The sequence below is a fragment of the Kogia breviceps genome, chromosome 16 (genome assembly GCF_026419965.1).
Source record: "Kogia breviceps isolate mKogBre1 chromosome 16, mKogBre1 haplotype 1, whole genome shotgun sequence".
NCBI classification, from domain to species: Eukaryota; Metazoa; Chordata; class Mammalia; order Artiodactyla; family Physeteridae; genus Kogia; species Kogia breviceps.
Window position 1 is genome coordinate 22,674,633 of NC_081325.1, and position 10,835 is coordinate 22,685,467.

The window sequence follows — 10,835 nt, forward strand, 5'->3', positions numbered from 1 at the left end:
CCACAAAGTCTTTGTCATGATACCCCCCAATCCTCACTATCTGTAATTTTTGGCAGCAACTAATCTCTACTCCATCTCCATAATTTTGTCATTTTGAGAATGTTATACAATTGGAATCCAACAGTATGTCTGATTTGAGACTGGATTTTTTTCACTCAGCCTAATATCCTTTGAATTCCATCAAAGTTGTTGTGTATATCAATTGTTCATTCCTTTTTATTGTTGAGTAGTAATCCATGGTATAGATATTCCACAGGTGTTTTAACCATTCTTTATCAAAGGACTTTTTGATTACTTCTAGGTTTTGGCTATTGCAAATAGCCAAAATTCTCTGATATGAGAATTGCTACTCCAGCTTTCTTTTGATTTCCATTTGCATGGAATATCTTTTTCCATCCCCTCACTTTTAGTCTGTATGTGTCCCTAGATCTGAAGTGGGTCTCTTGTAGACAGCATATATATGGGTTTTGTTTTTGTATCCATTCAGCCAGGCTGTGTCTTTTGGTGGGAGCATTTAATCCATTTACATTTAAGGTAATTATCGATATGTATGTTCCTATTACCATTTACTTAATTGTTTCGGGTTTGTTCTTGTAGGTCTTTTCCTTCTCTTGTGTTTGTGCCTAAAGAAGTTCCTTTAAAGACCAATATTTTAAATTAATTAATTAATTTATTTATGGCTGCATTGGGTCTTCGTTGCTGTGCACGGCCTTTCTCTAGTTGTGGCGAGCAGGGACTTCTCTTCATTGTGGTGTGCAGGCTTCTCACAGCAGTGGCTTCTCTTGTTGTGGAGCACAGCCTCTAGGCATGTGGGCTTCAGTAGTTCTGGCTCGTGGGCTCTAGAGAGCAGGCTCAGTAGTTGTGGCGCACAGGCTTGTTTGCTCCATGGCATGTGGGATCTTCCTGGACCAGGGCTCGAACCCATGTCCCCTACATTGGCAGGTGGATTCTTAACCACTGCGCCACCAGGGAAGCCCCGAATACTTTTCTTTATTTTTTATTTTTTGGCCGCGCCACCTGATGCAGCTTGCGGGATCTTAGTTCCCTGACGAGGGATCAAACGTGTGCCCCCTGCAGTGGAAGCACAGAGTCTTAACACGGGACTGCCAGGGAGGTCCCTGAGGACCAGTTATTTAAATGGAATGGATTTGGGGATAGGTCAGTGAGAACAATCGAATAAAGTAGCGTTATGCTACTTTATGCTTCAGGCCCACAGGGTACATCTCATTCCAGTGGGGATCATTTGATGGAAACATGAAAGACTCCAGTTAACTGATTGTGAGCCCTGCCCCGCACCACCCTCCCCCCACAACCTCCCCGCCCCCATTGGTCTAAGAATAACCATCCAAGGTTCTTCTCCCATGGAGGAAGGTAGAGAGTCAAGATAATAGGAAAGTCATCACCAGACATCACGCCTGTGTTCTAGCTCCCAGAGGGCAGAAAGGATCCTCAGGTCTCTGCTAAATCCAGAGGGATATCCTAGCTCTTCACAGGCTGCCTGCCTCAGTGTCATGACGTAAGAGGAAACATGAAAAGCAAAGATTTGAAGTCCCACCATTATCCTTCCCTCTGCATCTCCAGAACCATCCAGGAATCGCCCTGGCACAGGATGACGCCTGTGGCCTTTTAAAGACTGGACTGTGGGGCTTCCCTGGTGGCGCAGTGGTTGAGAGTCCGCCTGCCGATGCAGGGGACACGGGTTTGTGCCCCGGTCCGGGAGGATCCCACCTGCCGCGGAGCGGCTGGGCCCGTGAGCCATGGCCGCTGAGCCTGCGCGTCCGGAGCCTGTGCTCCGCAACGGGAGAGGCTCACAACAGTGAGAGGCCCGCGAACCGAAAAAAAAAAGACTGCATTGCGGTGCCATTTCCAAATGTGCAAACGGTCTAGAGAGAAGCCCCCTTGAGGAGAATGGGGTGAAAACGTCACCACACTCCCACTCTTCAAGTCCTGGAAGAGGACTAGCGGGTAGAATTGTAGAGCACCCAGCAGTGTCCTTGGGGAGAAACAAGACATCCACCATCTCACTGGCTTTGCGTTTTGGAGAGTCTAAGATGAGACAAAGCGTGCCTGAGAAAGAAGATCAGTTGAATATTCAGTTCTCCAAAATATCAACAATTTAATTAAACAACAGGGTTGATCTGGGCACTCTCAAGGAGCTCTTTTTAATTAAACTTTGCATTTCTTCGCGGTGCTCTGCGGTGGCATTCCAGGGTAGCATTTGGCTTTGAATGAGCCGTCATTTTGTCCACCCATGATGGTTCGGAAAAGCCCCACTGCTGAGTTAACAGAATTTTTTTTTTTTTTTTTTGAAGACAGCAATATTACTCTTTATTGACACTTAGAAGCATTATCCTATTATTAGGAATAATGTAATAACACCTCATTCTTATTATGTTTTATAATCATTAAGTACATATGAACACATATAATAAAAATACAGATAATGCATGGTGACTAAGTAATTTGGGAATAAGTCCAGAGTCTAAGTCACAGCACGCATAAACTGTTTATGTCTTAACTGCTCACTTATACCTGAACAAGTTTGCATTAAGCATACTAATAATTTTCAAGTGATGTAATAAAAAGTCTGGTTGCAGTATTTTATTATTTTTCTTAATTACATTTGGGGAAAAGATGCTAGCTGCTTCACCTATTTTAACACTAGTATATTCTGGATCATATTATACAAATACATACATAGAAACTTAAACGATCATAAATTTCCCATGAGGAGATTTATTTAGTCTGTGTCATTGGTGTGTATTTGCAAAACATTTTAACACTGCAAACATTAGAGGTTTCAAGATTGGGCACAGGAAAAAGTTTTACTCTAGGACGATGATGCTGGTGTGCACTTCTCCACAAGGCCTCTTAGTGACGTCAATCAATGGGAGGTAGGAGTTTATCAATGAACTGCTTGATAGCCATCACTTCCTGTTGACATGAACTGTGCATTATACCTCCATAGGTTTTGAAGGTTACATTGGCTGGATTTGCCAATGTTTTCAGCCTTTCAGCAGTAAGGGAACCAACATTAGGGGAACTAAAGACCCAAATCTCCATGGCACTGAAGAACAGAAATGTCTCGATTCACGCCACTGATAGGACCCTGTGGAAAGGAAGCCCGCAGGGCCAGCCAGCAGCTGAGAGCGGTGAGGCCAGCCAGCTTCTGCTATGTGGTCAGTGCCGTGTACAGAAATAAAGCCCCTCCCTGAGAAAATCCTCCCCAAATAATTCTGTTAGAAGGAACGCCATTCTTCACCTCTTGCTCTATCAAACCTTTTACACTTTCTGCTGCCTGTTTAATTCCGGTTTCATCGTCCTGTGAATCTAGTGAAAGCCCAGTAATGTCAAACCAAGTAGGCATCTACCGACTGCACGTCGCAAGCGCAAGGCGGAGCCGGCGACACGCCACGGCTCAAGGGCGCGCGTTCAGGCGCGTGCGCGCAACAGAGTTCTTAAATGTATCACTGACTCTTCATTTACACCCATATTGAGAAACTTTCATTAGGGTTAATGAAACTTGCGTGTTGTTTTATTTATTCTTTTGCGGGCTGTCTGCAAAATATCTACCTCTACATAGAACTCAGATGTTGACTAAGTTTCAGGTCAAATTTCAGTCCTTTCATCTGTAAAATGGTGTCACAATTCTCACTCTTAATGCAAAATTACTTTACATTTTGGGTGAGGACATGACAGAAAAAAAAAAAAAAAGCTCATGACAATGTGTGTGGCATGACCTCTAAAGCATAGTAGCCAGAATTCATGAGAGCTGGGCTACTAAATCACCCTGCACGAAAGTGAAGATGCTGCCACTGTAGAAAATGCTTGTAAAATTGCTAAAGTATCAATTTTAAGGATTAGAGTGGAGAGAATCCCATCAAGGGTAAAAAAGACATCAAATTATTATGTAGACATTATTCTCATAAACTACTCATCTTCTAACTGAGAGAGGGCTTTGTACACATTGCAGAAAACTGATTGACAGGTGAGAAAGAGAGGATGCGATTAGGAAAGATGGGTGAATGGAAGTGGATAGGGTGGTAATTGCCTTCCTGTAATACTGACTGTAATAATTTGACTATATGACCATTTTCTGCTCTGTAAGAACGTACGTCACAAAACCCCCCTATTTCAGCCGAATTCTCTACACATGTATATATAATCCAAATGCCTCCGTCTAAACTCTTGGAAAAAAATGAGTCAGAACAGCATAGATTTCAAATTGGAAACAAAATACCTCAAAGTAATTCAGATGATTAAAATCCAAGACAAACCATGTTGGGGTTAAAAATATTACTTTAATCTTCCCAACAAATTTTGTTATAGGATGTTCTTTTAGATTGTGGCAAAACAAACTGCTAAAACCAATCACCAGAATTAAAAAAAAAATAATTCGCCGGGTTTTCCCTGGTGGCGCAGTGGTTAAGAATCCGCCTGCCAATGCAGGGAATACGGTTCGAGCCCTGGTCCGGGAAGATCCCACATACCGCGGAGCAACTAAGCTCGTGTACCACAACTACTGAAGCCTGCGCACCCTAGAGCCCGGCTGTGCAGCAAGAGAAGCCACCGCAGTGAGAAGCCCGCGCACTGCAACAAAGAGTAGCCACCGCTCACCGCAACTAGAGAAAGCCCGCGCGCAGCAACGAAGACACAACGCAGCCCAAAATAAATAAATAAAATTAATTAATTAATTTTTAAAAATAATAATAATTCGCAACACGGGAAGCCTGGCGAAACTCTTTTTTTCTCTACTATAAGCATTAATATGTTGTGCTTTGGGAAACTTCATGTATTTTACAGCTAATGCTAAATACGCCGGAAATAACTGCATTATAATGTGTATATAAGAAACAAGAGGGACTTCCCTGGTGGTCCAGTGGTTAAGTGCCTTCCAGTGCAGGGGACGCGGGTTCGATCCCTGGTCGGGGAACTAAGATCCCACAGGCCGCAGGGCAACTAAGCCCACGCGCTCTAGAGGCCTGCGCGCCACAACTAGAGAGAATCCCTCATTCTGCAACAAAGATCCGGCGTGACGCAATTAAGACCTGATGCAGCCAAATAAATAAATATATTTTTTTTAATTAATAAGAAATTTTAAGTTGGGGAGGAACCAAGAGGGCTTTCAAAGCTGAGTTTCTTCTTTTTGAATACAACCACAAGATTCATATGTCTTTTTTCTTCTCCATATGAAAGTTGAGCAATTCTGGTTGCTCTGTGTTGCTGTCTTGAGGCTTTGCTTCTAATGACTAGTCATAAGCAATTAAAAAGTTTTTCCTTTTTTTTTTTTTACTCCTATGGGAAAACAGTGGCCTCTCTAGAGCATGCTTTGCTTCAAAACTGACTAATGTCAAGATTATCTACATCGTTAATGAACACAAGTGGCTTGAAATGTTATACAGGGAAATCTATTCCTCTTAAGAACAAGATCAGGAACATAGCAACGGAGAAGATAAACCTTTTCATGATAACAAATGAACAACCATGGGAGAAAAGAGCTGAGATCTCTTTCTAGCACAAAACAAGAAACTAAACTATTAAAGGAAAAGAACTATTGTTAGTCCTATAACCTGAAATGTAAAGTGGATCCTAAGCCTCACCTTCACTGTAATTTTCTAAACTTTTGGAAAATGGACTTTCTAAGGAGGGCATTCTGAATACACACATATACTGGACTTTACTAGGTAGATGCAATTGATGTTACGATTACTCACCAACATCTTTAGCTAGGGGAGGATCTGGGTAGCATTATTTTATACAGGTCAAAGCCCATTAAAAATAAACTCCAAGGTCAAATAACAAAATACATGTGAAAAATATTTTTTTAATTAATTAATTTATTTATTTTTGGCTGTGTTGGCTCTTCATTGCTGTGTGCAGGCTTTCTCTAGTTGCGGTGAGCGGGGGCTACTCTTCGTTGCGGTGCACAGGCTTCTCATTGTGGTGGCTTCTCTAGTTTCGGAGCACAGGCTCTAGACATGTGGGCTTCAGGAGTTGTGGCACATGGGCTCAGTAGTTGTGGCTCACAGGCTCAGTAGTTGTGGCGAATAGGCTTAGTTGCTCCGCGGCATGTGGGACCTTCCGGGACCAGGGCTCCAACCCGTGTCCCCTGCATTGGCAGGCAGATTCTTAACCACTGCACCACCAGGGAAGTTCTGTGAAAAATATTTTGAATGTTAAAAATGCAAGGCCAATGTAAGAAAGTATTGTGTTATGTCAAATATAGGGAGAACATATGGCTGTGGCTTGGGACTCATTTTTAGATGGAAGTTCCAGAGATATTTATTCTGAACAAAAATAACCAGTACATTTATCCTTTGCCATTGAATTTGAAGAAAGAGAAAGAGAGGAGAAAAGAAATTGAAATTTGTATTAGTCAGGACTCTGTTTTCAGATAACAGAAACTCAACTCCAACTAACTTAAGCAAAAAGGGAATTTACTGGCTCATATAAAAGCGAAAGTCCTGGAGAGCTGGACCCAGGGATTCACATATCATTTGGCCTCTCTCTCTCTCTCTCTCTCTCTCTCTCTGTCTCTGTCTCTGTCTCTGTCTCTCTCTCTCTCTCTCTCTCTCCACTTTCTTTTCCACTACCAGTGCTCTTTCTTAAAGAGATAGAAAATATGGTATATTAGTCAGGGTTCTCCAGAGAAATAGAACCAATGAAATGTGTGTGCAAAATTTGAAGGATGGGCCAGGAGCCGATACTGAAGTTCAAATTCCTCTTTCTTGGGGGAAGTCAGTCTTTGTTCTATTCGGCCTCTCAACTAATTGGATGAGTCCCACCTACATTATGGAGGGTAATCTGCTTTACTTCAGTCCACCTACTTAAATGCTAAGATCATCCGGAAATACCCTCACAGAAACTTCCAGAGTAATATTTGACCATGTATTTTAATTGGTTAACGTTAGACATAGGGTAATACCATATACTCTTAGTGGCTACATTGTCATGCCAATATCACTTCTTTTGTGATTACTAGTGCACTGACTTTATTCATACTGATCTGGGGGAGAGGGGGTCTGGGGGTACTGCAGTCCGAAAGGAGATCTTAGTTCCCTGACCCTTGAACAGGAATTGAACCCAGGGTGCGGTGGTGAGAGCACTGAATCCTAACAGCTAGACCACAAGGGCCAGCATAAAGGACTTGCACAGCCACAGATTTTGGTACCCAAGGTGGGGTCCTGGAAGCAATCCCTAGGTACTGAGGGAGGACTGAACCAACTTCACTCAGGCTCCCTCTAAACCTCATACCCTCTTCTTTTTTTTTTTGCTTTACTTCTCTCATCTATTTTATCTTGCAATGTTTTACTTATATTTGAAAACAACCTAAATCCTTTTTGGAAGAAGGCAGAATATAAAAGAACAAATAGTGCTTATTTTACAGGGTGAGTTCAGCTATTTTAGCCAATGCATTTTGTTATCTTAATAAAATGCCCCATGAAAGAACCTTCTGGAGGAAACTTGTAGGTAGACACATGGGCTAGGTAGAACTTGCCTGACTCCTCAGTCTAGATTCTGGATTCTAGATCCCAGAGTGGGCAAAATCAGATAAGCAGTCCTCTTACAGGGATGTTTTTCAGATGTAAATAATAGATGCCTCTCTTTTAAAAGAAAATCATTATCCTAGACCTTCATTACTGACATTTTTATTATAATATTACCTAAATATGTAAAGTCATAAAATGAGATAAAAGTTCCTGATATATATGGTTATTATATAACTAAAAGTCAAAACAAATGTATTAATACCAGCAAAGCTACAAAACTAAAATTTAACTATTTTAATGTGATGAAGAATGCCATTTTGCAGAAATTAAATTTCAAGTGCAGCTTTCTAATCTATATATTTTTTGGTTTCCTTTTTTGTGACTTCCGTAGTACTAATGTGGCTTCAATAATACTACTGCTAATAATTATTCACCTAAGTATATTTTTCAAGACAGTATTAACATTTTCAAAACTTTTTTACTTCAAAAAAATCTTATACATAAGCAAAACTGTCAGTGAGAATTCCATGGATGTCAAACTTAAAGGTAGCTCTGTAAAACTGTCCTTTTCTAAGATAAAATTAACATCACAATGTAATTGGAATATGTGTTGAATGGGTAACAAAACCAGTTACTGCTTGAATAAGGAGCAGGAAAATGCTTCACTGTATATTTAGTATTATGCTTGCTGCTAATGAATTTTTGCAACTTGGTACTGACTGCAGTAGAGGGGATTCTTTTGAATGTAAAACTTTGGCTATGGGATTAATGAATCAACCCTCTCAGCACTTTCCTCTTTTCAAACTCCTGCAAAATTTTTGTCTGATAGCATCCTCATTGGAAGTACACGTGTTGCATGGATATACTCGGAATTCCGCGTGATTCTGGTAATAGTAATTTTTTTTAAGATTATCATTGAAATTAAAACGTAATATTTTAAAAAAAGAAGACCCCAGACCCTAAGGGAACACGTACAACCCACGGCTTGAGAAATACTGCCTTAAAGAGTGCTTCTGTATCTGGCTGACCCCTGGGAGATAGAACAGCAGCACCACTGGGTTGGGACAGAAAGGCCATCCTGGGCCCCAAGTCCAGGCTTCTTCCCTTCTTTTCCTCCTCACCACTTGTCACCATTTGTCCCCATGTGTGGATGGACCAACCGACGGCCCATCAGCTCCTGCCCTGGATGCAGAGGCGTCATTGTCCAACTTTCCCAGACGGTCTGACAAAAAGAGGGCCGAGGAACCCTTAGGCAGAGCTTCTCACTCTGCAACGTGCATGCAGATCCCTGTAGATCTTGCTCAAATGCAGATTCTGACTCAATAGGTCTGGAGTGGGGCCCGAAATTGCATTTCTAACAAGTTCCCAGGATCCATCCAATCCCACAGTTTGAGAAGTTTGAGTCTAGGGCCTGCTGGCCCTCTTCTGCGACGCCACTCAAAGTAGGCAAACCCTCCATGGTTTGCCCTAAGTTACTGGAAAGCTGCCTTAACACTGTGTTTTGCTTGGGACCATGGCATTTTGGCTTCTATGAACTGGAACAGAGACTCACGAAGCAGATTAAACAGATTACAACCATCTCATTTCAATCGGAGAGAAAGAAAGTTTCACCAGGCCCAAAGGATCTTTGTATTATAGAGATTTTTCATACCACTGGTTGGTATGAAGTTTCTGTAAGATTAACAGCCAAGGACTCCATATAGATAACTCTAGAAACTCTGAATTAATTTTTTTTTTTTTTTTTTTTTTTTTTGTGGTACGCGGGCCTCTCACTGTTGTGGCCTCTCCCCTTGCGAAGCACAGGCTCCGGACGCGCATGCTCAGTGGCCACGGCTCACGGGCCCAGCTGTTCCGCGGCACGTGGGATCTTCCCGGACCGGGGCACGAACCCGTGACCCCTGCATCGGCAGGCGGATTCTCAACCACTGCGCCACCAGGGAAGCCCTGAATTAATTTTAATTCTACTTGGTGGTAAATCAATAAATGGAATAATTTAGGAGTGAAGTGAGCGATTTTATTTTCCGTTTGTGTTGGATTTCAGTGAGTGCTGGGTAGCTTTAACGTACCATTATGTCAGCCTGCTCCCAGACTGATATTCATGGTTAGGAAATATTTTATTTTTAATTAAATGCCATATATTATTAGAAGAAACGCAGGACAAAGTTATCTCCCTTCTGTGAAGCCTATAAAAATCTCCTTGCATCAGTTATAAATGTAGTTGGCTGTGAGTGACAGAAAATCCAGCCCACTGTGGCTTTAGCAGATGGTGGATTACTTTTCTCACATAGCAAGAATCCTGGAGGAAGGTGGCCTAGTATCGGTTCAGCAACTCTGTGATGTCAGGGTCACTATCTTGGATTTATGACAGGAAAAGGGGGATAAGGACAGCATCAGCCTTATCCATTGATTTAACCAGGAAAGCCAAAATTTCCCAGAAGCCCCCAGCAGACTTTTGCTGACACATTTTTGGCCAAAACTATGACACACGACCACTCCCTCCCAACCCCTAGTGATGGAGGCAAGGGAGAAGTTTGGAAAGAGATGATGGATTAGTCATCCAATTTTTTTTTTAATCTCAAATTTCTCTTCTGCTAAACTGAAAAGGAGAATATTGTTTATCTCTATTTTATGCTACTTCTCTATTGGCAGAAATTGTGATGGTTTAAAAAGTATGACAGATATATGAAATTTCTGAAAAGAACCACAGAGTCCAAAGATTCCTGATTAATATGAAAAGTGGAACATAAAAGAATTCCCTTACTTGACACTCCTTCTAAGAACATGGGATGCAGTCCTAAGGTGAAAGATCATAGGGTCATAAACAAAGGCATAGCATTCTTATGGTTTCATCCCACTAAGTCTTTCACCAAGACTGCAGAACTTAGCAGGGAAGATTCTCTTTTTCTTATTCAGAGTGGAGCTGGAGCTTTTAGAATGAGAGCTTCAAGAATAAAATGTAATGTAATAGTACAGAGCTCCCATCTCTGGCTCCTCTGTCCTTCCCTGGTCTTATCATGGCAGGTCCCGGCTCTCAGTGGGTCCACCCGTTGCTGGAGACCTCAGTACAGTGGCTTCCCCTTCCTCCTTGCCCTTCCTCATTAAGGATCCAAGAAAGAACATTGCAAAGATTCCAGGGCTTGTTCTGTCTTCTATTACTTGACCTCCTCTTTGTTTTGACGCTTTGATGTGATACCATAGTTCTTAGCATTAAACCCTACGTATTTGATAAATTTGTTTTGAACTGGCCATGGATTCTTGGCTTTATCCTTAATTTCAAATTCTGTTTATAAACACCAAGGTTCTTAGTGACTCTTTTTTTTTTTTAATAACCTATTTCATTGTTTA

The 10,835-nt window shown here is 41.7% G+C and overlaps 1 pseudogene; it reads right to left on the reverse strand.

Annotated features, from left to right (window-relative positions):
* Positions 1–2,880: 2,880 nt before the first annotated feature.
* Positions 2,881–3,367, reverse strand: LOC131743316 (acyl-protein thioesterase 1 pseudogene; annotated as a pseudogene).
* Between the last annotated feature and the right edge of the window lie 7,468 nt (positions 3,368–10,835).